The following is a 27,805-nucleotide window of genomic DNA, read 5'->3' as shown; positions in this document are numbered from 1 at the left end:
AATTAACAAAACCAAAAATCAACAAAAGCTGGTTCTTTGAAAAGATCAATAAAATCCACAAGCCTCTAGCAAGGCTAACTAAGGAAAAAACAAAGAGGACACAAATTACTAGTATCAGAAATAAAACAGTGTCTGTCAATCACACCTCAATAAAGCTCAAAAAAATGAAACAGGGGACCTCACTATGGATCCTATAGACATTAAAAGGAAAATAAAGGAACATAATGAATGAATAAGTCTATGTCCACAAATCTGATAACCTAGATCAGGGGTGTCCAATCTTTTAGCTTCCCTGGGCTACACTGGAAGAATAATTGTCTTAGGCCACACATAAAATACACTAACACTAACACTAACACTAGCTAATGAGCTTTAAAAGAAAATGCAAAAAAATTCATGTTTTAAGAAAGTTTACAAATTTGTGTTGGGCCACATTCAAAGCCATCTGGGCTGTGGGTTGGCCAGGCTTGACCTAGATGAAATAGACCAATTCTTTGAAAGGCACAATCTGCCAAAACACATACAAGAAAATAGAGACAATCTAAATAGGCCTACATTTATTAAAGAAATTTAATCAACAATTATTAACTTTCCATAACAAAAAGTTGTGGCTGTAGAGTTTTTACATTTTTTAACAGATAGAGTCTCACTCTGTTGCCCAGGCTGAAGTGCAGTACTATGATCACAGCTCACCTTAACCTCAAACTCCTGGGCTAAATGATCCTCCTGCCTTTGTCTCCCCAGTAGCTAGGACTACAGGCTCACACCAGCAGAACTGGCTAATTATTTTATTTTTGTAGAGACAAGGTTTCACCATGTTGCCCAGGCTGGTCCCAATCTCCCGGCCTCAAGTGATCCTCCTACCTTGGCCTCCCAAAGCACTGGGATTATAGGCATGAGTCACGGTGCCTGGCCCTGGTTTTTTAAATAGATAAACAAAATCAACCAATTGTTAGCTAGACTAAGAAAAAATAGAAAGAAGACCCAAATAGAGACCCAAATCAGAGATGAAAAAGGAGACATTTCAGAAATACAAAGCATCATTAGAGACTACTATGAACATCTAACTACATGCCAGTAACTTGGAAAATCTAAAAGAAATGGACATACACAACCTACCAAGATTAAAACATAAAGAAATAGGGGCCAGCCGCAGTGGTTCACGCCTGTAATTGGGAAGGCTGAGGCATTGGGAGGCTGAGGCAGGCAGATCACTTGAGGTCACGAGTTCGAGACCAGCCTGGCTAACATAGTGAAACCCCATCTGTACTAAAAATACAAAAATCAGCTGGGCATGGTGGCACGTGCCTGTAATCCCAGTTACTCAGAGGCTGAGGCAGGAGAATCGCTTGAACCTGGGAGGCGGAAGTTGCAGTGAGCCGAGATCGCACCATTGCACTCCAGCCTGGGTGTCAAAGTGGGACTCCCATCTAAAAAAAAGAAAAGAAAAGAAAAGAAAGAAAGAAAGAAAAAAAGGAATAGAAAATCTTAACAGAACAATAACGAGTAACAAGAAAGAGGCAGTAATAAAAAGTCTCCCATCAAAGAAAAGCCGAGGACGTGATGGTTTTGCTGCTAAATTCTATGAAACATTTAAAGAACTAGTACCAATGGTATGCAAAACTATTCCAAAAAATTGAAGATGAAGGAACACTTTCAAACTCATTCTATAAGGCTATCCTTACCCTGATACCAAAGCCAAAGACACAACAACAACAAAAACTACAGGCTAGTATCTCTGATGAACACAGATGCAAAAATCTGCAATAGAATACTAGGCAAACTGAATTCAGCAACACATTAAAAAAAATCATTCACCATGATCAAGTGGGATTCATTCCAGTGATGCAAGGATAATTCAACATATACAAATCCATAAACATGATACATTACACTAACAGAATCAAGAACAAAAACCAGGTTAGACATGGTGGCTGTAATCCACCACACGCCTATAATCCAGCATTCTGGGTGGCCAACACAGGAGGATCACTCGAGTACAGGAGTTCGAGACCAGCCTGGGCAACATAGCGAGATCCCATCTCTATCTAAATAAATAAAATACATGTGATCATTCTAAAAGATGCTAAAAAACTATTTAACAAAATTCAATACCACTTCAAAATGAAAACTCAAAAACTGTGTATAGAAGGAACATACCTTAAAATATAATAAATACCATGTATCTATGACAAACTCACAGCTAGCATCACACTGGATGGGGGTAAACTGAAAGCCTTTTCTCTAAGAACTGGAACAAGAATGCCGACTTTCGTCTCTCTTATTCAAATAGTACTGAATGTACAAGCCAGAGCAATTAAAAGTAGACAAGAGAAAGAAATAAAGGGCAGCCAAACTGTAAAGGAAGAAGTCAAACTATCCTTGTTTGCAGACACGATCTTATATTTGGAAAACCTAAAGATACTACTTTAAAAAAAAAAAAAAAAAAAAAAGCATTAGAACTCCAACAAAATCAGTAATGTTGTAGGATACAAAATCAACATACAAAAATCAGTAGCATTTCTATATGCAAACAGCAAACAAAGAAAACAAAATCAGGAAAGCAATCACATTTACAAAAGCTCTAAAAAATAAAATACCTAGAAATAAAATTAACCAAAAAAGTGAAAGATCTCGACAATGAAAACTATAAAACACTGATGAAATTTTGGGATTACACACAAAAAATAAAGACATCCCATGTTCATAAAGTGAAAGAATATTGTTAAAATATCCACACTATCCAAAGAGATCTACAGATAAAAAGCAATTCCTACCAAAATACCAATGACATTCTTCACAGAAAAAGAAAAAATAATCCTAAAATTCATATGAAACCTCAAAAGACCCCAAACAACCAAAGCAATCCTGAACTAAAAGAACACAGGTGGAGGTATCACACTACCTGACTTCAACATATACTACAAAACTACAGTAAGCAAAACAGTGTGGTAGGGGCATTAAAACACACACACACACACACACACACACACACACACACACACACACCCCAATGGAAAAGAATAGAGAACCCAGAATAAATCCACACATTTACAGTCAAATCATTTTCAACAAAGGCACCAAGAACATACACTGGCGAAAGGACAGGCACTCCAGTAAATGGCACTGGGAAAGTGAGATGTCCATATGCAGAAGAAAGAAACTAGATCCTGTTATCTTACCACCTAAAAAAATCAAATCAAAATGGGTTGAAGACTTATATGTAAGACCTGAGACTACACTACCACTACAAGAAAACATTGGGGAAAAGCTTCAAGACACTGGTCTGGCAAAGATTTTTGGAGTTAGACCTCAAAAGCACAGGCAACAAAAGCAAAAATTGACAAATGGGGTTGTATCAAGCTAAAAAGCTTCTGCATAGCAAAGAAAACAACTGACAAAATAAAGAGACAACCTAAAGAATGGGAGAAAATATTTGCAAATTATCCCACTGACAAGAAATTATTAACTAAATATACAAGGAACTCAATAGCAAAAAGCTCCAAATAATCCAAAAATGGGGGAAAAAAAGATCCGAGACATTTCTCAAAAGTAGACACACAAATGGCTAACAGATACATTTTTTAAAATACTCAACATCATTGATCATTGAAGGAATGAAAATCAAAACCACAAGATATTATCTCACCCCATTAAAATAGCTATTATAAAAAAGACTGGTGCTGGTGAGGATGCAGAGAAAGGGGAACACTTCTACACTTTTGATGGGAATGTAAATTAGTTCACCCATTGTGGAAAACAGTATGGAAGTTCCTCAAATAACTAAAAACAGAACTACCATATGATCCAGCAATTCCACTGCTGGCTATATTTCCAAAAGAAAGGAAATCTGTATATCAAAGAGATATCTTGCACTCCCATGTTTATTGCACCACTATTCACAATAGCCAAGATATGAGACACGAAATCATCCTAAGGGTCCATCATCAAATGAGCAGATAAATAAAATAAGTATAAGCACACAATGGAATATTATTCAGCCATAAAAAAGAATGAAATCCCATCATTTGCAGCAACACAGCTGGAACTGTTAAGTGAGTAAGTTGGGCACTGAAAGACAAATATCACATGTTCTCACTCATATGTGGGAGCTTAAAAAAAAACAACTGATCTCATGGAGGTAATGAATAGAATGGTGATCACCAGAGGCTGGGAAGGGTAGAGGGGCAGTGGGGGATGAAGAGAGGTTGGTTAATAGGTACAAAAATACAGTTAGAGAGAAGGAATACGTTCTAGTATTTGATAGCACAGTAGGGCAACTGTGGTTCACAACAATTTACCACTTATTTCAAAATGGACAGAAGAGAGTATTTGTAATGTTCCAAGACAAACAGCGGATAAATGCTGTAGATCATGATTTCTCTATTACCCCAATTTGATCATTACACATTGTATGCATGTATCAAAATATCACATGTACCCTATAAATATATAAAATTATATATCAATTAAAATAACAACAGCAACAAGTAACTTTCCAAAACAGAAAGCAGCAGGCCCAGATGGGCTCACTGGTGAATTCTAGTAAACACTTAAGGAAGAAATTATACCAATTCTCTACCATCTCTTTTTAAACTTGAAACACTCAGGAATAGTCTGTCACTTTAGGAAAAAGTCTGTCCTAAGGGGTATAATCACCACCACCACTCTCCAAACCCTGGCAATGCCCCCACAAGGCACTGTCAATGCTTTAGTGAAGACTATAAATAGGTAATAAAAAGAAAGGACTTTGGAGAACAAAAAACAAGCAAACAACAATCTGAATTGCATTACTAGTTCTTTTTGTTTTTCTTTTTTTGAGACAGAGTCTCACTCTGCTGCCCACACTGGAGTGCAGCGGTTCCATCTCGGCTCACTGCAACCTCAGCTTCCCAGGCACAAGCGATCCTCCTGCCTCAGCCTCCCAAGTAGCTGGGACTACAAGTGTGTGCCACTATGCCTGGTTAATTTTTGTATTTCTTTTTGTAGAGATGGGGTTTTGCCATCTTGCCCAGGCTGGTCTCAAACTGCTGGGCTCAAGTGATCCGTACACCTCGGCCTCCCAAAGTGCTGGAATTATAGGCATGAGCCACTGCGCTCAGCCACTGGCTCTGTCTTACTAATCTTTTATCTCAGCCAAAAATTGAGTTTGATTACTGGCTTTGTCTTATGAATCCTGGAGAAGTTAGTTAATCTTGTCAGATCTCAATTTCCAAATACGTATGGAAGAGGAAATGACAATACCGACTTAATAAGGATGTTTTAAGAATTCAAAGTAACAATTATGCAAAGTACCTACCATAGGGATTGGCCCCACAGTGGCTCTCTTCTCCTTTTCTTTTTGCTCAATCTACTTTGCCATCTTTGCCCAGATGATAAAACTGGGGACAAAAATACTAAGTCCAAATACAAAGTTCTACTATGTATATGGTTTACACTAAAATAGGCCTCATTATATATCTAAAGAAATTATCCAAAATCCATGGCTTTAATTATACAATCAAAGCATTAACACTGGGCTAGTCTCTTTTACATAGAAAATATGCATTTTCCTGGCAGCCATAGAGTAATAGTTTAAGATCTGTGCCTCCATCCCAATCCTACCCACACAATTTGATCCTCTTCCCAAGTAGATATTGGCACCTGACCACTTCTGCCTCTCCCACGAAACAAAGAGGTCCAGAAGCTTGACAGCCAATCTAATTTAAGTCCAAAGGAAAAGAAAACTATGTCCAAGTGACGGCAGAATAAAGGAAAAAGAAAACAAATAAATCTGAGCTAGTTAAAAAAGGAAACCAGCAGAAGACTAAACTCCTGTTTTTTATTGAAACGCCACTGCATGAAGACTAAAAAACTAGCCCCAACCCCTAAGTCTGGATTGATTTAAAGTGGTGGAGGTGGTATTCCAGGCAAATCCCTCAATGCACAGGAGTAAAGAAGCAGCTCTATTTCCACACTGTTGGATTTTCACAGGCTTCTTCTGATATAACCTATTATTTACAAGTCCTAAGAATGTCCCCTCCTCAACTGTCTTATCAGCTTGGGGCTACAACCTAGCTCTAAGGAGAAAGGTATGACTTTTAAAATTAAGGTATAATGAACTTTCTCTCTTAATCTCATTACTACCTGGGTATGTGACTGCTCATGAATCATTTCCTCTCTCTGAGCCTCAATATTACTTCTCTGCAAAATGAGGACAATACTGTTCCCCTGACAGCACTGTTAGGAGAATTAATTTAAAACCAATGTCAAATGTGCCTAGTACAGTGCATGGCTCATAGTAGACAACAACAGGAATTAATTTCCTTCCTTTCCTTTTGATACAGCCTTATGCTCCAAGAAGAAAAAGGGGCATCATTCCTTCTTTCCATAAAATTAACTCAGTACCATGACCAGGTCAGAAATGCCAGGGCTGGACCCAGACTCTAGATACAGCTCTTTCCATATCTGAGCATGAATTCCAAGTCACATTGCAACAGCACACTTTTGAGAGTGTGCTTACACAGAAGCTAGGTCTCACACCCAGCTATTACTTTAAAAAGCCAAGATTAGCTCAAGGCTAGGTGAGTAATGAGATGTAAGTGCTCTGGGAATCTGTCCATTCCTAGCATAACTAATGAGCAGCGTCAATTGTATTCTGCCCAAGAGAGGGACCAACAACTCCAAATGGCCAACAGCTCTGAAAAATGCTGAGGCAATGATCAGAGGAAGAATATTTCTGCCCTTTCCAGCCTCTGCTTTGGGAAATTTACATTTTATGTAATCATTATTAAAGGTTATTTGTGCTTTTTTTCCCCTTCAGCTGCATTAATAGGGAATCTATATAACATAGTACGAGCAAGAGCTTTGGAATCAAGCTCTGGTTCAAGTCTCAGCTCTGCCTCTTCCTTGCTATATGACACTGAACCACCAGAGCCTCAGTTTTCTCACCTTTTGTGCTTTCCAAAGTTCAGGCTGCCCCTTCAGTAGGCTGTGAAATCAATTTAGTAGCTTGCAAGTAACTTTTTTTTTTTTAAAGTAAAAAGAACAAAGTATCAAGGTGACAATACATGATATTTTACTATGAAAATACTAGATGTCACTTGCCTATAAAATGGGACTATCAGGTGTATGCTGTTATTTTCTGTATTTGTCAGAGGTTTGTTTTGTTGTTTTTTTAAAGGACAGAGTCTCTGTCACCATGCTGGAGTATGGTGGCATCATCATAGTTCACTGCAGCCTTGAACTCCTGCACTCAAGGGATCCTCTCTCCTCACCCTCACAAATAGCTAGAACTACAGGCACGTATCATCAAGCCAGGCAAATTAAATTTTTGTAGAGATGGGGGTCTTACTATGTTGCTGAGGCTGGTCTCGAACTCCTGGCCTCAAGCAATCCTTCCACCATGGCCTCCCAAAGCACTGGGATTACAGGCGTAAGCCATGGCGCCTGGCCTATACTTTTCAGAGTTTTTGAGACATTGAAAAAATAAACTAATGTAGGCCAAATGTTAGCAATTAACAATACTAGAGTCAGAACAGCTGAATACAACCTTATTTATGAATAGTAAGAAAGTTCCTCTTCACTTGTCAATTTCAGATTGCCAGAAGTATGTCTTTAAGTACATATTATTAACCAATCAGCCAAATTATTTGCCAAGGACATATCCTTCTAAATTACTGACAAAGAAAGATCAGGTATAATTAATAACTGAATTTTGTCCTAAATTAATACAGAGAATCAGGCTGCAAAACCCTACCCAGGCAACAGTGATGCATGAAAATGCTGGAAGAAGCTCTTGTTCAACAAGCCCTCTCTGTTGTAGAAAGGGCAATGAAACCAATTTTAGCCCCAAAATGGTTCTAAAAGAAGTATCATTCTTCCAGGACACTCAGAGCTGGCCACCGACATGTGAAAACCTTGGCAAGATTCCCAGCTTGGGAGGAACTCCAGTTAAAGATGGTGTCAAGGGGGTCTCAGAGGACTAAACACAGACAAAAACTGCACAGAAGGACTTCCTCGGCCCGCAGAACAAGTTACCATTCTGCTTAAAACCTTCCAATGTCCTACTATTTGGGGGGAAAAAAAAACAAATTTGGGAAACAATACACTTGGAAAAAATCCACATTTCTTACTATAGCTTACAAGGTCCTATGTGATAGGGCCCCATCCCACCTCTCCAACATCATCCCTACTTGCATTCACTCCATTTTAGCCATACTCCCCTTTTGGCTCAAGCACACTAAGCTCAATCCCACATGAAAGCTCTTGCCTTTCTCGTTCTCACTACCCAGATCATTCTTCTACTGGCTCTTTGTAGGCCAAGGTTCTTCATGTCATGACTTGGCTCTCAGCTTGCATACTTCAGTTCCTCAGAAAGGCATAGCCCGGTATTTCCTCATTCAAGATGTCTCTCAATCCACCACATCCCACCAGTCAGTCATTCTCCAGCACCACACTACCCTATTTTCTTCACAGTGGAGCTTCATGTTTCACTTCATAGTACTTTGAGAATTTATTTTTCTGTTTCCCCATTAGAATGTAAGCTCCATAAAAACCTTTGTTTTGTTGCTGATACCCAGATACTGGTTGCTTTTATACACACATTTTTTGTATAAACACACACACACACACACACACACACACGCCAAACAAACAGAATAAAGCTGATGCATCCATTCCAGGGCCACAACATTTATGTTAGAATTTAACTGCACTTTCAAAATAACATGTGAAAGAGGATTTACCCATAGAAGAGCCTTTGTCAACTGAGTTCAGCAATTAGTTGTTCAGCTAAAGTCCCTATAAAAGGTCCAAGTAACTAGTGAACCAAGCTCTCCTCTGCACATCGATTCGTGAGCCATATCAGAGGGTATGGTTCCTAATGCCCAATGAAAGACTATTTAATTTGGAGCCAATGCCTGAGCTAAATTTCATGTCTCCAAACCCACTGATCACCAACTCACTATGAAGTCTGCCTCTAACATAATGAGTTAAGAGAGAACAAGAGATTTGAACCCTTGTTCAAATCCCAATTATACCTTTTAAATCTTTGAGGCCTTCGGCAAGTTCCCTCATCTATTAAATGAAGGTAACAATATGTATCTTAAACGACTGTTTTGAAGATTAAATTAACTAAATGTATTTAAAACATCTGGCACATAAAAACCCAATACAAATTACTATTTACTAATTCACATTTTTTCCAACTAATATTTATTGATATCTACTTCATAACAGGCCTTGTGCCTATACAGAGGCACAAGGCACAACTCAAGAGAAACTGGCCATGGTCCCAGCCCAGGAAGGGTTCACAGTGTAACAGGAAAAATAAACCCATAAATGATAAGTATAACAGAATTACTAGGAATATAGTATGTATTAGGTGTCATCCAGGAAGGCTGGAAAGAATCTTCCCTTCTCCAGCAAACCTGATATTGGGACTAGTTCGTTTCTAGAGTTAAAAGGCCCATCAAAACCCTTACAACTTATAAAGTGAAAAGAGCTTCTGAGATGGATCAGAACAGCTCTGTAAAGAAGCCCTCACACCTTTTTTTTTTTTTTTTTTTTTGAGACGGAGTCTCACTCTGTCGCCCAGGCTGGAGCGCAGTGGCTGGATCTTAGCTCACTGCAAGCTCCGCCTCTCCAGTTTACGCCATTCTCCTGCCTCAGCCTCCCAAGTAGCTGGGACTACAGGTGCCCACCACCTCGCTTGGCTAGTTTTTTGTATTTTTTAGTAGAGATGGGGTTTCACCGTGTTAGCCAGGATGGTCTCGATCTCCTGACCTCGTGATATGCCCGTCTCAGCCTCCCAAAGTGCTGGGATTACAGGCTTGAGCCACCGCGCCCAGCTGCCCTCACATCATTTTAAGAACAGTCAAGAAAAAACTGTCTTGATAGCAAAAAACTGGAAGCTACTTAAATGTCCATTGACAGATGAATGGATAAACAAAGTGTGGTTGCTACAGTTTGGATGTAATTTGTTTGCTCCCCCCTCATCAAGTCTCATGCTGAAATCTAATCCCTTATATTGGAGATGGGGCCTGGTGGGAGGTGTCTGGGTCATGAAGACAGGTCCCTCATGAATGTCTTGGTGCCATTCTTGCAGTAGTCAGTGAGTGCTGGCTCTATTAGTCCCTGCAAAAGCTGATTGTTTTAAAGTAGTCTGGCACCTCCTCCTTCTCTCTTTTGTCTCCTCCTCTCCTACCATGTGATGTCTGCACACACCAACTCCCTTTCACCTTGTGCCATGAGTGTAGGCAGCTTGAGGCCCTCACCAGAAGCTGGTGCCATGCTTCTTGAACAGCTTGCAGAACAGTGAGCCAAATAAACCTCTTTTCTTTATAAATTACCCAGCCTCAGATATTCCTTTACAGCAACACTAAAGGGACTAAGACAGTGGTATACACATGCAATGGAATATTATTCAGCCTTAAAATGTAAGGAAATTCTGACATGCCACAACATGCATGAATCTTGAGGACATCATGCTAAGTATAATAAGTCTGTCAAAAAGGGACACATCTTATATGATTCCACTTATATGAGGTATCTAGACTAGTCAAAAATCAAACAGACAGAGGCGAGGCACAGTGGGCTCATGCCTATAATTCTAGGATTTTGGGAGGCCAAGGTAGGTGGATCACTTGAGGTCAAGAGTTCGAGACCAGCCTGGCCAACATGGTGAAACCCCGTCTCTACAAAAAATACAAAAATTAGCTGGGTGTGGTGGTGGGCACCTGTAGTCCCAGCTACTTAGGAGGCTGAGTAAGGAGAATTGCTTGAACCCAGGAGGCACAGGTTGCAGTGAGCCAAGATGGTGACATTGCATTCCAGCTTGGGCAACAAGAGTAAAACTCTGTCTCCAAAAAAAAAAAAAAAAAATCAAAGAGACAGAAAGTAAAATGATGGTTGCCAGGGCCTGGGGCGGGGGGAAGAATGGGAAGTTAGTGTTTATAGGTACAGAATTTCAGTTTTGCAAGAGGAGAAGAGTTCTGTGGTGGGTGGATGATGGTAATAGCTGCAAAACAATGTGAATGCACTTAACACCAAGGAACTACACACTTAAAAATTATTACCACAGTAAATTTTATGTTACATATACCTCAGCACAACTTAGAAGAAAAAAAAAAAAAAAGATTGTCCTGTGGCTTACAAAAAGCAAGAGAGTGCTCATCTCCTCTTCTTTTGAACATTCTTATATCTAATAGTGCATCAAATCAGCTTTTCTCAGGTTAAGACAAGAGAATAATTCTGGGGTAGTCCTTATATGGAAGGTGCTGCATAATGTAGTCAACACCTAAAAAATTACAAGTACACAAACATCCAAACCCAAAATTTACAGCAAAAGAGACAGACAGAATTATTTCAACAAGTGTGAAAAAGGCAGGAAATAAACAGAACTACTGGTATGTTTAAGTATCACTTTAGGACTCTATAAGCTAATTTCTAAAGAGACAAGAAAGTCCATGGAAAAAAATGATTGGACCATGTAGAGTAGATTTCATGTATCAGAGCCAAGGTCTCACAAAACAACTTTACTGTTTTGAAACTTTAAAGAAGTGTCAACTTGCATTACATAAAAAAAGCAACTGCCATGTACTAAACAAAAATGTCATAAATGACAGTCCTGTATAACGACCTGGTTTCCCAGTGGCCCAGAAAGATGTAAAATAAACCCCAACGACCCTAGTTCAGACAGACTGAACAGAGCAGACCGTGGCTGTCTTGCATGATTAAAGGTTATGTCACAGCTCAGTGGGGTCCATGCTTTCATAGCTTCCCCCCAGCAACCTCTAATGTGACTAGGACTGGGACAAGAGTGACAGCCTCACAAAGGGGATAAAAAGAGATAAAGCTTCTTCCTCATATGTCCAAACACTCCAGAATCTAAAACTTCACTTCTCTGCTGTCCATCTACCCAATTTTCATTAAGAGCAATTTATATCAAATAGAGGCTTCAAAGTCAAATACGCCACTTTCATTTTTACCTTATCAAACCTATAAAATCAAGACCAAGGGGTGGTGTGGATATGAAGCTTAGTTAGGATCACAATAAATTTTCAAGTCAAATAACTGGTTTCAGTTAGAGCCAAGTTTATCAACAATAGGCTGATTTAGGATTCAGGCAAAGTCGGCTGCCTATTTATATTTCAGAAAGACTAGCATTTCTCCTGACACAAGTAGAGAGGTGTAAGCAACCTCTGGGTGGGTAATGCCACCAAACAAAAGCAACACCTTCAAAGTCTCTCTCAGTGACTAGAGGCAGCCAGACACTCAAACTGCCAGTCCTGAATTACGGCCTCTGAATGGTGAGGGCTTCACATTTCACCGATCAGGGCACAGCCCAATCAGAAGACAAACCCCTGCACTGCCAGGGACCAGCAAATCCGCTTTCTTCCAGTGTGCACATGACTAAATGTGCTTCTGTCCATCATCTGGGTCATATATAGTTCAATGCGAGCTGAGCAGACAGGGCTGCAAGGAAATCTGGCGCGGTTCAATACCTCGTCTAGCCTGGGTTCCAGTATCTAATTTTTTTTTTTTTTTTTTTTTTAACTGACAAACTCATTTCTCTACTGGGACAGGATGCTGTGCTGGCTGGAAGTTCCATTTCTACAGCAAGAATCCTATCTGGAAACACAGAAGTTGTCCTCTAGCCACAGCAGCTCGAACTTTTTTGATTGTCGTTGCTGCTTTCTCCCATCACCCCCATCCCCTTTTGACAAAGATCCAACTGTAAAAAGTCTTACGTAACAGTTCAGGACTACTTCGGTTCTTTTACTGGGTAAGCACTTTCAATTTTTTTTTTTTAACTAAAAACCATTTTAAAATTGAATCTGTTGAAGGGCTTGACTAAAATATTTTAAGTAATTTGTGTAGTGAAATACTGTCAGTGGATTTTTTCGTCTCATTTCTGCACGTGCTCCTTTGTTCTCAGAACAGAAGCTTTTTATACACATCCCATAACGCAGCTGGAGAGAGTTATGAAGTCAGTTATTATAAGGAACACAAAGGTTGCTTTCCATTCTTTGCCTTTAGATAATTAATTTTTTGTTTTCTTAAAATGGAGTATTTAAAGAAGGAAGAAATTCACAAGAAATAAACTGTTGGAGAATCTAGAAAAGTTTGAAGTTTTCACCACCTTTTCTATCTCTAGTTTTGTGTGGCCAAACACTTGTGCCGCCTGGGGCGGTGGGGGTAGAGGCAAGCATAGACAGAGAGGAATTAAGCCAGACATGGACAAAGGCACGAGCCAAAACCAGACAGTCCTGGCCGTTCGATAGGCCAGCAGTGGGTGAGACAGGTCAGCCAGCTGCAGGGGTGGGAGAAGGGGGGCGGGTAGGGACATGGATGTGTGAGGTGCTCATGCGTGCGATCGTGACTAGATTCTGAAACTGCCAGCCATTTTCCCAGCTCCGCTTTGTGCAATCTAAAGGAATGCATCCCCTCTGAAGCAGTCTTGCCAGAGCCTAGTGAGGGAGAGAAGTATGGTAAATACCACAACATATGGAATCAGAAAATACCGGGAACTGGAGTGGGCAAGAGGGAATGCAGAGGGTGTGGAAATTTTTTAGTGATCTGGAATGTGTTGAGTGACAGGAAGTGCCCCAAGCTTCTCCCCCACCAACTCTTCTCAGTCGCGCCTGCTTTTGTCTAACTCTTGTAATCTACACACTACTGCTTACAAAGCTGTCTGAGTTTTTAAGACAAAAAGAAACCTAAAAGTCTCCTTACTTCATAGTACCTGTGACATAGAAGGAATGTAAAAGCATGACCCTTTAAGCCTGTGGACATTTTCAGGTATACAGGAAAAAGATAAAGTGATATCCCATAGAAAAATGAGAATTATGAATTATATAGTTCAGTTTCCAAATCTAATTTTTAAAAGAATTCTGATTCTGCTATACTTTACAAATGCTTAGGTAGGTTCCTAATTTGAAGGAGACTTGTTTTATTTGGTTAATACATTGCATTTGAACTTGTTTCTATTTTCCTTGCATAAATTTGGACTTTGGGAGAAATATGTAAAGTAGTAAGTAGAATGCACTTGGGGGAAAAAAGAAGGATTTTTCCCTTCATGGGTTGGAAAATATTTTAAAGGGTTGTTTTCTTGGAAAAACCAGCTCTCTCTTACTTTCTACATCTATGCTGTAAAGATAACTATACTATAATAAATGTAAGGTAGAAAACTTTAAAGAGAAAATAACAGTGTTCTAAGTGAAAAACTACTTAGCATTTTCCCAAACTTACACATTATCAACAGAAACACTAAAAATTAAGAGAAAAGGAGTCAAATAATTAAATAGCTAGCCCTACTTTGGGGGTATGAAATAGAAAAATGATAATAAAATAATAAATAAAAATAATAATAAAATGATACTTGGCAATGTTTCTACCTCATACCACAAAGGATGTTAGTGGTCAGCCTACGAGTTAATCCTTCCTAGCGTGGCTCTGAGCCTTCATGCCGAGCAGACGTTATTCACATGACGATTCGAAAAGTCCATTCATATATCTCGCTACCTGGATTTGAATAGAAACCAGACAGCAATTCTTCAGTTCCAGCCACCATTCGCCCCACTGGACAATAGCGATTTGTTAGCACAGAGTCACAGGCTGTGGGACACAAAGCTTGGAGCTGCAGAAAGATGGGGGATTCAGAGAACAGGAAATTACAGGCTCGATGCACTCCTGGCAGCTCTGAGAATACAAAAAAAAAAAAAAAAAAAAAAAAGGCAACACAGAGATGCCATGTTTAAGAGCTACTTCTAGCTTTTTTAACCACCTCCAATGTCATAAAAGCTCTATTGTTGGAGTACATAAAGTCACGAGTCCCATGTGCTCGCTTTTCTCACTACAGGGAACTTCATTCAATGCCCTTGGCACAGTAAGAAATATCAAAAGCATCCAGAGTTGATTAGTTGTACACTCTGGTAGAAAGGAGAGCATTTTATAAATAAAATGTCAGAAAAAAATATGCTTAGTAACACAAGCGACACATAATAAAATTAGTATCTTTTTAAAATTCCAAAGGACAAGAAAAAAATTAAATACATCAGAACCCCAGGGACATTAATTTCTCTCCAAAATATCACATAAAATCTATTATTTAATTCCATCAAAAGTTTCTTTAGAAGATATATGCCAATTTAGAGTTTGCATTATACAGAAAACTTCTGAGTTCTGGGTTGTATTTTCCAAAATAAAGAATTAAAATCAAAGCCCCAAGGATTTATTCCAGAATATTAGAAAGAAAAACTACACTTTATTTTCAAATTAGTGTAGCTCCCTAAATTGAGAAATTGCCTCTACTTCCTTAAGACCTAAAAAATAAAATTAATGAATATTCTAAGTGAATGAGGGAGAGACACTTCTCCAATCTCAACAAATGAGCAGGGGGAAAACAGTACATGGATTCTTGTCCAGGCCCTCATGCTGCAACCTGAGCACCAACAGGCCAGACTGGTGTCCATTTCAACAGGAGGAGGAGACCTGCACAAGGAAGCTATAAATGGTTGTGCTCTTCTGCCCTTCTTCTGTGATCCATTAGTAAACGCAAATCCTAAATTATATCATATCTGAAAAATTCATCAAATGAGACCATGAATGATCAAAAAAGGCTTTGGAAACATCAATTATTCTAATCTATTTGGTCCCATGATAATACGGTTTGAAGCTGAACACGTGCCAGATTTAATGGTGGTAGAAAACATAATAGCAACCTTTAAGCTACCAACAATTGGGTTTCCTCAAATACTATTATTATTCACCAAACACAAATATCAGTTACTATCCCAAAGTGCGTTGTCCAATACAGTAGCCACTAGCTCTAAGTGGCTATTTTGATTTAAATTAATCAAAATTAAATAAAATAGAAAACTCAGTTCTTTAGTTATACACACCACATTTCAAGCACTCAATAGCCTCATGTGGCTATCATATGGGATAGCCCAGATATAAGACATTTCTATCACTGCAGAAAGTTCTACTGGACAGTGCTGATCTAGGCTATGCTTATATCCAGCATACCCATCTACATCCAGCTGGACATGAAAAAATTTAAGTAAAAAATACAATGACAAGTATGACAAGATAGCTAGTGCCATAATACTTGAGAAATGCCTTAAAAAAAAAAAAAGGCACTTAAAACCAGGGATGAGAAGAGAGGTCCAGGTCCATTTTTTTTTCCCTTGGTTGTAATGAAGAAGTTACAAAGAATATTAGACAGTACTGGAAGACAGGTAGTCATGGCCAGAGCACGTGAAATGCTCCAGAATGGTACTAATTTAGTGTCAAAAACTTCTTCCTAAACCTATGAGACAACTAATTCTATAGTTTCGTGGTATCACAGCAATGGACAATATGTATAACAAAGAACCAGGACCTAGAAGTCACTTGGTCTTCAGTAGGTTTATGAGTATCAACTTTACCAGCTAGATGATATTAGGCAAATTAATTTACCCCTCTGAAACTTAGTATCCTTATCTGCAAAATGGGGAAATAGACACCCTGCAGGATTTATAGAAGGGCTCAGGATGAAGTATGTAAAGTATCTAATAAGGTGCCAGGCACATGGTAGAGATTCCAAAAAAGAGTAGCTATTATTATTACATTTTTCCCCTTACATATTCACAGTGTGACTCCTTGTAGACAGATAGATACTATTCAAAACACAAGGCAAGCCTTCATAAACAAGTATCCTAAAATATTAATGCTGGCCATGTCATCAATTCAATTGGAATAAAATTAAACATTTGGACAGGAGATTGCTTTTCCCAGCTGATGTGTGACCATGCTGTCCCATGCAGCCTGCTTTGTCAAAAAAAATCTCATGTCATATTTGGCTTACATAACCAGCATGTTCTCGTGTGTTCGGTCTTATGCTTAGGCATGTAGGGTTAGATTTTAGATAAGATGACAAAGGTCTATAAATAGAAAGAAAATTTGTATCCGAGTTCAAAGCAATGATCTCCAAATACTGGGAACCTGATGCCTGTTCAGGAAAACTTAAGAAGCTGTTTTAGAAGTACAATGATAAGAAGACTTATTCTTCCTTGCTGAGATGTCAGAAGCATACAGAAAAACTTTAAATGAAAATCCTTAAAGAAATAATTGGGTCTTTTTTCCAAGAAACATTTTAAACAATCTAGATTGTATAATAATAACAGTAGTAATGAATTGGCAAAACATCCAATGCATTATAGCCTTCAATTACTGTGAACTTGGTTTATGGTGAAGACCAAGTACAACAAATGGTACCACCCACAAGCTTCTGTGGTTTTAAAAAAATTTAGAAAGCCAAAGGACTTCTATGATGACCACATGTCTTAACCCCCAAATCTACCATCAAATAAATTGGACATGATAAACATGCATGTGAGGTTCTTAAATTCGGATGCCATTCTCAGCCTATCTTATGCCTGATTGGTGCAAGAAACATGATTGTTAGGGTCAAGTGAACAGGGGCTGGAATCCTGGCTCTGCCCTTTATTTACTACAGGATCTTGTACAAGTCACTTCCCTCTTTGTCTCAGACTCTTCATTCATAAAATACAAATATCAATACCTTCCCGCCAGGCTGTTTTCAGAGTCAAGGATACATATATAAACACTGACCAGTGTTTCTGGTACATGGAAAACACTCTGGAAATGCCAATTCTGTGAAAACTCAGTAAGGGCTTGAGGTTCTGTTCATCATCTGAGACCTTTGCAACACACAGAGAATGGAAATAGAAGGAAGGGTTCCAGTCTGGTTCATCGCACAGGCCAATCTGCATTTAAAAACTTTAAATTAAAACAAACGTATGAATGTAAAAACTGTCAACACTGCAAAAATACCTTGAAATCTTAGAAACATAAATAGTGCATGAACTAACTGAATGAATATAGAAAAATTATTATTTGAAAAGTGAGGTGGAATGTCAGAATTCAATAATGTAAGGTATAATTTAATGCTGATGCAAAGTTAGTACCATAGAGTATAAAAAACAAAGAACCCTTTTCTTAAAATAAGAATTAATATTTCCTAGAGACTCTTTTGAGTAAGATTTCTATGACTTCCTCTTGGTGATTAAAACAAAAACATGAAAGTCCTAAAATACTGTCCAAGAGTGAGAAATTACAATAATTTGAAAACACAGAAAATTCATGTCTTAAAATCAAAGATTTAAGAAGGAATTCCTGGGCAAGATATTTTCCTACTACATCTGCGGATTCATTTTAAAGTTGACAATAATCCAGCAGGAATGAGAAATCAGTGTTTCTTAATGATGCCAAGTAAGTGAAAAATGCTGGACATGCCACATAGCCTTTTGGAGGACATAAGGCAGTAGATTCTCTAAAGCAAACAGCGGAAGTGTAAGGGAGATTGTGCGAGGTAGTTTAGAAGGAGGGCTTTCTCCCAGAAATTGGCTGAATTAGATATGACATCGTATCTTAGCTCTGCCACTGTTTAGCTAGATGACTTTTAACAAGTTGCTTCTCTCTGAGTCTCTATTACCCCTGGTGGTCCAAAGAACACATTCATACTAAAAGCTAAAGAACAGACAGCACTTAAAGGTGAGAATCTGGATATGCCAGAGAGTCCTCACATTCAGTCTCTCCAATACCTCACCACCACAAAATGTTTTACAGGACTGCTGAAGCAGACAGACAGATTAGATAAATAAATAGATAATGAATGAATGGTTCTGATGGCAAGGATTTCCACGGATGCTGTCACCATTGATTGATAAATCACAAAAGCTCTCCAGAGGAAAGGTTCTTCAAGATCCTTAGCAGATGATACCGGTTCTTACTGAATGCTAATGAGGCAGAACCTTTTTTCTAGTCATTCATCTAATCAATATTAAGCTTCTAATATGTATCATGTACAGTATTAGACACAGGTTGACCAAATATATTACCTGTCTTCATGGAGCTAACAAGCTATAAACTGGGATAACCATGGGCCAGAAGCCCTACCATTCAAGAAGTGGCAGGGGACAGCCATGGTAGCTCACACCTGTAATCCCAGCATTTTGGGAGGCGAAGCTGGGAGGATCACTAGAGCCCACGAGTTCAAGACCAGAATGGGCAATATAATAAGATCCTTGCATCTTTAAAAAAAAAAAAAAAAGGTAAAAATTAGCAAGACATGGTGGTGTGTGCCTCTGGTCCCAGCTACACAAGAGGCTAAGGCAGGAGGATTACTTGAGGTTGAGGATGCAGTGAGCCATGTTCACCCCACTGCACTACAGCCAGGGTGGCAGCGAGACCTTTTCTCAACAACAACAAAAAAGAATAAAATAAATAAACAAAATAAATAAATGGCAGTGAGCTGAGTTCAGAAATTCTGGGAATGGTCCAACGATTTGGGAAACTGCCTTGCCATTTGTTGAAGTCAAACTAACATAATTCATAAAATAATGGAAAAATACGCTCAGCTCCATTTCATTCAACCAAAGAATTATGCCAAACTATAAGATCTTAACAGACTTTCAATGGAGTCATCAAGCCATTAAGAAAATAAAATACCTTCAAATACACAGGCTGGTTCCATAATGACCATTAGTCAGATCTATGGTAAACCACTATCTCAAATAAAAACTGAGTCACCTTTTAATAGATGTTTAAGAACAAGATAATTTCTGGGGAGGATGAAATAAAGGGAGTCTGGGTATGAAATGATGTTGCAGGAGCAGATCATGATACACAGGAGCATTAAATGTAAAGCATATTTCTTTCATCTCCTTCCTGAAGATGAAGCTCTTAGCAGTTACCATTTCTTTTAATGACACATGCTATAATGATCAGGATTACAAAGCTAGGTAGTACTCAACCCATGACTAATCTGGGCTCTTAACAACCAAGAATATTTGAGACATGGATGATAACTATGAACAGAATGAGAGACCAGAGTCACTATTGGGTTTCCGTGGAAATTAATCTTACGAACTAGAAAGATGCCTACAGAGTGTCTAAATGTTAATCCCTCTTTCAATTGGAATTTACTCTTGGATGTCCTAGAACTAATACAAAGAAGTTGTTGTTACCAGTGGGGTAAAGTACATGCATTTGCCACAATGAAGCAGTATTATCTCCACAGGGCCTGAAGCTCCCAAGATCCAAAAGTTCCAATTAAGAAATTTATATTCCAGTTACCTGACATTAAAGATGTTGGATTTCCACCTAGATTTTTCTCACTAGTAGACTCAATATCATGTGGCTTTTTCTTTTTCTTTGTTCACTGAATATCAAAGTTAAGTGGAAAAGAGGTCTGGCAAATGTATTCAGAGCAAATTAGACAGTTACATTAAAAAAAAAAAAAAAAAAAAAAAAAGACCCCAATTTGGTTATCTGTCATTGTGACCTAGATTTTGGTGGAATTACCTCTCTTTGATTCTTTCTCTTTTTTTTTTGTTTGAGACAGGGTCTCACTTTGTTGCCCAGGCTGGAGTGCAATGGTGCAATCTTGGCTCAATGTAACCTCCACCTCCCAGACACAAGCAATCCTCCTGCTTCAACCTCTCAAGTAGCTGGGACCACAGGCATGCACCACCATGCCCAACTGATTTGCGTATTTTTTGTAGAAACAGGGTTTTGCCATGTTTCCCAGGCTGGTCTTGAACGCCTGGGCTCAAGCAATCCACCTGCCTTGGCCTTCCAAAGTGCTAGGATTACAAGCATAAGCAACCATGCCTGGCCTCTATTTGGCTTTCTAATACCATTACATTTTGTCAGGCTCATTTCTCTGTATAATCCTCTATTACTGAAACATAAAAATTCCTTTTGCCTGGCCATTTAAGAACTTTTAGGTATGTAGTTTATTCATTCAAAGGATATCTGTTGACAGCTTAGTATATCCCAAACCCTGTTCTAGGCACCAGATACACAGCAATAAATGGGAAAAAGGTTTCATACTTGGGCATGATAGTCACAGAGACTTGACTTTGTATCCGCTTGAGCACTTACTGACATTGTGAAATGTGCCTCTCTGAATCTCAGGTACTTTCCCTGGAGGGGGGCAGGGGAAATAATACCACTTCATAGGGCTGTTGTAAGAATTATATGTTTGCCTGTGTCTAGCATAGCACCTACAACACCACAGATGCTTGATATGCAGTAGCTATGGTTTTATATATTGCAAATATTACTATTATCCACCTTTTTTTTTTTTTTTTTTGAGACAGAATCTTACTCTGTTGCCCAGGCTGGAGTGCAATGGCGCAATGTCGGCTCACTGCAACCTCCACCTCTTGGGTTCAAGCAATTCTCTGCTTCAGCCTCCCGAGTAGCTGGGATTACAGGTACCCACCACCATACCTGGCTAATTTTTTGTATTTTTAGTAGAGATGGGGTTTCACCATCTTGGTCAGACTGGTCTTGAACTCCTGACCTCATGATCCACCCACCCCAGCCTCTCAAAGTGCTGGGATCACAGGCGTGAGCCACTGCGTCTGCCCGGCTTATCCACCCTATTTTCATATCCATGTATATAATAATTAATCTAGTTTTTTAAAATAACAGGTTTCAAAGGCATAAATATATCTAAAATATGTGCTACAGGTGACAAGAGCCAAGCAGAACCATTAATGAATGAAATGCTACTGTATATCCCAAACATAAAACTACTTTAAAGTTGGGATATTAATGGTGAAATATATCATTGTCCTCACACAGATTTCAAAGGGTAGGGCGATTTATCTCCAGTAGTATTACCATTTCAACAAATTTAATCAGAAATTATATAGAAGAAAAATATCTAAAAGATTTGGAGTTTCGAGTCCTACCACAGCCATCAAGAAGGGCATAGAAAGCATGTCTTTCCTCTGAACACTATTATAAAAGCCTCATAAAAATGTTCTCTGAAGGCATATTCTTAGGCTGACTGCAGTGATATACCTTGTAAAATAACTTACTTTTTCATCTTATCATAACAGTATGCTTACTGCAGATGAACTGAGAACAAAAATATAAAGACAAAAATTTAATCATACTTTCTAGGTTATTTATAATCTCACAAGCTAAAGATACCTGCTGTCGACATTTGAGAAATTTCCTTCTAGTCTCATTCATTTTAATTATTAGTGACTTTTAAAATACACTTGATCCTTAAACATCACAAGGGGTTAGGGGGACCAACCTCCCATGCAGTCAAAAATCCATGTATAATTTTTGACTCCCCCAAAACTTTACTAATAGCCTACTGTTGACCAGAAGCCATTGGTTAACACATATTTTATATGTTATATGTGTTATATATTGTATTATTATAATAAACTCAAGAAAAGAAAATGTTATTAAGAAAATCATAAGGAAGACAAAATATATTTACTATTCATTAAGGGGAAGTATATTCATCCTCACTGCCTTCACACTGAGTAGGCCAAGGAGGAGGAGGAAGAGAAGGGGTTGGTCTTGCTGTCACAAGAGTGGCAGAAGAGGCGGAAGGGGAGGCAGAAGAGGCAGGCACACTTAGTGTAACATTTATTGAAAAATATCCACATATAAGTGGACCTGCGTGATTCAAATCCATGTTATTCAAGGGTCAACTGTACTAGGAGTTTTTCTGCCATTATACAAATGACACTGATAAAGTAATACACAGAAAACTTATATAATATAGAAAAACATAAAAAGTAAAATTTGTCACCTATAATCTCACTCACAGAAAAAAATCCTTACTAGTATCTCAGTGCAGCTGATACACAATGGAATCCATTTTCAACATTGACTTTTCACAATCATTTGTTCACTCACAAGCATATTTTCAAGCCACTAAAAACGGTTTTTGTAGATATCTGGATGGTTTCCAATTATTCTCTACTATAAATACTAATTCAATGAATACACTTACACAGAAATCACTATCCAAATTTCTGACAGTTTTTTTGGTCTGACCAATTTACATCCCTGCCAGCAGGGACTGACAGTACCTGTCCCATCCTAAGCTCGCAAACACTGAGAATGTGCTATACATAATTAGCTGCTACCCAAATATAATACAGTTTCTGTTTACTCAATAAAGAGAAAAAAAGGGGAGTTTTAAAGGAAAACTCAAAATGAAATAAACATAAGTAGGGATCTCCCTAAGAAGACAAATTATACATCCCTAACAAATACCAGGCAGTTGATAGCAATCTTGAAAACCCTCTAACAGGACACAGTATATTACTAGGTTCTAGAAATGTCAGAAGTAAAAACAAACCAAAACATTCTTCTCATAGATGTATTTCATTAATTGGAACTGATGAAATGAATCAAGAATCACTCTTACCATTGAAGAAAAAAACTGACATTGAAAACACTTCATAAATTAAGATGCACAAAAATTAATGTTTTATGTCTGAATTATTTCAAATTTTTGTCAGCAAACAGTATTAAATATGGATATATACTTTGGTTTCCCAAATATAACAGAAAATTCTTTAAATTCTTATCAAGGTAAACAAATAACCAAAAATAGCATTTATTCAACAAATAGTTATTGAGAGACTCAAAGTTGTCAGAAAGAGTTCTTTCTTCAAAAATCCTGCCTTCATTACCTTCACAATGTGGCCCTCTTATATCACAGAACATTTGCTCTGCCTAACTGTTGAAATATCAAATGTCTCAGACTGTGGCTAGAAAAAGGAAAATATTTCAAGACAATGAATAATCAACTTAAATATCAAAATTTCTTGGGAGGAGGAAAAAAGGCAATCAATCAAATGGGATAGAGTCCATTAGCATGGCCTCTTACCAGCACAAAGGAATGTTTACCCAAGTACCTATAGTCAAGAGGAATTCGAGTAGCTGGGATTACGGGTGTGCACCACCATGCCCAGCTAATTTTTGTATTTTTGGTAGAGATGGGGTTTCACTATGTTGAGCAGGCTAGTCTCGAACTCCTGACCTCAGGTGATCCACCCACCTCGGCCTTCCAAAGTGCTGGAATTACAGGGGTGAGCCACTGTGCCCGGCCTTATTTTCTTGACTCATAGGAATAAACATGTATAGTAGGCCCTCGATAAATACTTACTGAATTAAGATTACATCAAGTTAGAGAAACTTATGTCTTATTTGTTAAAGGGCCAAGTAGAATAAAGACTTTAAAATAAGAAACTTAGATACTATTTTCCCCCTACCCTTCCCCTCACATAAATTTGGTCAACATAGTTCTCAGCCTGGCAGGGTGGTTCATGCCTGTAATCACAGCACTTTGGGAGACCGAGGCAGGAGGACTGCTTGAGGCCAGGAGTTTGAGACCAGCCCAGCCAACATAGCAAGACCTCATCTCTGGAAAAAAAAAAAAAAAAATCAAAAAATTAGCCAGCTGTGAGGGCACACACCTACTGTCCCAGCTACTTGAGAGGCTGAAGCAGGAGGATGGCTCAAGCCCAGGAGTTGGAGGCTGCAGTGGGCTATCAGGCCATTGTACTCCAACCTAAAAGACCAAGTGAGACACTTTCAAAAAACAAAACAAAACACATATTTCTCGAATTTCTTTTATTTGTCTATTTTCAGATCAGATTATTTTTAGCTGTTGAGAAAAGGTCTAAAAAGCTAGGGAATAAGAAGTCTATCTTAGTACTACATTATTATATTCTGACATTACGTCTCCAGGTTAGCTCCATGCAGAGGCAGCTGACAAACACAGCTTCAGCAAAAGTCATGATCCATTTATGATTCACTGTCAACAAACAGTGACTGGGGACATGAAACAGCACGATCAGGGAAGAAACAGAGTGGATGAAACAAAGGGTGTGTTTAGCAGCAGTGAGGAAAAGATGTGGCTTAGCAGTAGGATATTGGGGGCCCAAAAATAAAAGCCCATGTCAGGTTAAAGCATTTAGATTTTTATCTAAAGACTGTCAGGGTATCAGGTTGCCAAGCAGAGTTAAATCTGCATTTAGCAACTGGATAGAAGATAGATAAGAGCTGGGAAGACTGGAAGCAAGGAGACGACTTGGGCCGCTGCAGTTATTCAGATGAAAAAAAATGGTTTTCACCACAGTGGTGGCAGTAGAGATGCAAAGGGCTGTCACATGCTACAACATGAGTGAATTTTGACGACATTATGCTAAATGAAATCACAAAACAACAAATACTGTATGATTCTACTTATATAAGCTATCTGAAGTAGTCAAATACATAGAAACAAAGTAGAATGGTGATTACCAGGAGCTGGAACAAGAGGGAAATGGGAGTTGTTTTAATGGATACAGAATTTCAGTTTTGCAAGGTGAAAAAGTTCTGGAAGTTCTGGAGATCTGTTGCACAACAAAGTGAATACACACTACTGAACTGTATATTTTAAAAGGTTAAGATAGTAAATTTCTTACATTCTTTATCCACAATTTTTTTTAAAAAGATGCAAACTGGAGTGCTTTTGTGTGTTTTACATTTTGCTCTATTCAACCTGTGAAAAATATCTCCTGCTATTTTCCTGAGTTATAAAATGAGTTATCACCAAATGGTATCTGATTTGTAAGGCACCATAAGGTTTCACATGGCCCCAAATATCTTACTGTATTACTTTGTCATGGTACTTAATATTTCCTCCAAAGATTTCCTCCAAAGACATTTACTCTTTTATAAAAGGAACATGCTTAAAATATTAATTAAAAAATAACTCAAATATAAGAAGTACTATAGAATAAAAAGTGGAACCTCATCAACTTTCTCACAACCCTACTCCTGGCCTAAAAGTATTATTAATTAGATAAACTAAGTTTATCTAATGTAAATACACAGGAAAATGTAAATACAAAGGAATTAGTCATTCTTTAAGGCCACTCTTTAGTGACTAACATCAAGTCATTAACTAGAGATGGTATTTCAACACAAGTACTTGAGTCCCATGTTTTACCTCAAAATTTTAAACCCAGTTGCTGTCTAGCTTTTTCTTAAAAGAAAATTTTTTATTCAAGTGTAAAAATACAGTGAAGTGCACACATCTCAAACAGTTTACAAAGTGAACATACCTAGGAAACCAATATCTAAATCACGATGTAAAACATTACTAACACCTCAGAACCTTGTGCCCTCCAGCTATTTTATCCTCTCAATAAAGGTAACCACTATTCTGATCTCTATCATCTAGTTTTGTCTATTTTTGAACTTTATATAAAGAGAATCCCATACTGTGGAATATTTTGTGCCTGACTTCGTTTCCTCAACATCCTGTATGGGAGATGCAACCATGCTGCTGCATGTTGTGATGGTGTGTCCTTATTACTACTGTGCAGTATTCCGTTATATGTATTCTCCCACACTTATCTGTCCATTCTACTATTGATGGATATTTAGTTGTTTCTAGTTTGGAACTATTACAGATAATGCTATGATATACATTCTTGTACATATCTTTCAGTGTACACGTTATGCATTTTTGTTGGGTATACGCCTAGAAATGGAATTGCTTGGCTGGGCACAGTGGCTCACACCCGTAATCCCAGCACTTTGGGAGGCTGAGGCGGGTGGACCATGAGGTCAGGAGTTCGAGACCAGCCTGGCCAACATAATGAAATCTCGTCTCTACTAAAACTACAAAAATTAGCCGAGTGTGGTGGCACACGCCTGTAGTCCCAGCTACTTGGGAGGGTGAGGCAGGAGAATCGTTTGACCCTGGGAGGCAGAGGTTGCAGTGAGCCGAGATCATGCCACTGCACTCCAGCCTGGGCAACAGACTGAGACTCCGTTTCAAAAAAAAAAAAAAAAAAAAAAATGGAATTGCTTAAGTTCAAGTTTCCCAGATGCTACTAGAGGTTTCAAAGGGTTTGTATCAATTTATACACCACTTCTGCCAACAGAATTTGAGTGTTCCACTTGTTTTCAACAACAATTTGTATGTCAGCCTGGTGGGTATGCAGTGGTATATCCTTTTTTAAAATTTCATTTCTCTGATACCTAGTGATGCTGAGTACCTTGAGCTAGATTCTGATAGGTATTTGAGGGGCAGACTTAATAATTATCTTAGCGACCAATTGGTTGGAGAGAAAGAAGAGGAAAAATCTAGAATGACAGAAAAATAAAAGACACTTGGGGAAAGGGAGGGAACACAAAACGTAATCATTTCTGAAATGATTAGGCTGTGTTTGCCCAAGAGTGAGTGACACGTAAGATTCAAGAGTTAACTACAACTGAGCCAGGTGCAGTAGCTCATGCCCGTAATCTTAGCACTTCGAGAGGCCAAGGCTAGCAGACTGCTTGAGCCCAGGAGTTTGAGATCAGCCTCGGCAACATGGCAAAATTCCATCTCCAGAAAAAATACAAAAAGTAGCCAGGCATGGTGGCATGTGCCTGTAGTTCCATCTACTTGGGAGGCTGATGTGGGAGGATCACTTGAGCCCAGGAGGTTGAGGTTGTGGTTCAGTGAGCTATGACTGTACCACTGCACTCCAGCTGGGTGACAAGAAAAAGTTAACCGCAACTACTGAGACTCAGTGAGACACATGAAGGTTCTCCCATAAAACGCCCATAATTTAAAAGACAAAAAAACTTCAACACAATACTGCCATATCTGGTGGTAAAGAAAATAAATTTACAATCCTAAGGAGGAAAAATAAACTAAAGTACAATACCTCAAAACCAGAATCTCAACCTGGGTACAGTGGCATGTGCCTGCAGTCCTAGCTACTCGGGAGGCTGAGGCAGAAATAAATATCATAGATGCTTAAAAATGCCCCACTATGACTTTTAGGAATCCCTGTGAAGATATAAAAAAGAAATCTATAGAGTAATGAATCCTGGGCAAATATAATTAAAGAAAAAAGTTAAAGCTTTCATAAAAGACAAGTTCACTAACTGCATGGTTTCATGAAGACATCAGTTAGACAAAAATCTCCTATTTTCAGACCAG

The 27,805-nt window shown here is 38.5% G+C and overlaps 1 protein-coding gene and 1 long non-coding RNA gene across 7 annotated transcripts in view; one reads left to right on the top strand and one right to left on the bottom strand.

The window, feature by feature from the left end:
• Window positions 1–27,805, bottom strand: part of NR6A1 (nuclear receptor subfamily 6 group A member 1) — a 258,964-nt gene that overhangs the window by 134,189 nt on the left and 96,970 nt on the right. The gene's annotated exons all lie outside the window — the stretch shown is intronic.
• Window positions 12,430–27,805, top strand: part of LOC135967371 (uncharacterized) — a 105,686-nt gene continuing 90,310 nt past the window's right edge. For both annotated transcript variants that reach the window (XR_012424404.1, XR_010581441.2), the window contains exon 1: window positions 12,430–12,766. This is a non-coding gene — a long non-coding RNA (uncharacterized lncRNA). The remainder of the gene's footprint in view (window positions 12,767–27,805) is intronic.

The sequence above is a fragment of the Macaca fascicularis genome, chromosome 15 (assembly GCF_037993035.2).
Source record: "Macaca fascicularis isolate 582-1 chromosome 15, T2T-MFA8v1.1".
NCBI lineage: Eukaryota > Metazoa > Chordata > Mammalia > Primates > Cercopithecidae > Macaca > Macaca fascicularis.
This window is presented reverse-complemented; position numbering and strand designations above follow the sequence as displayed.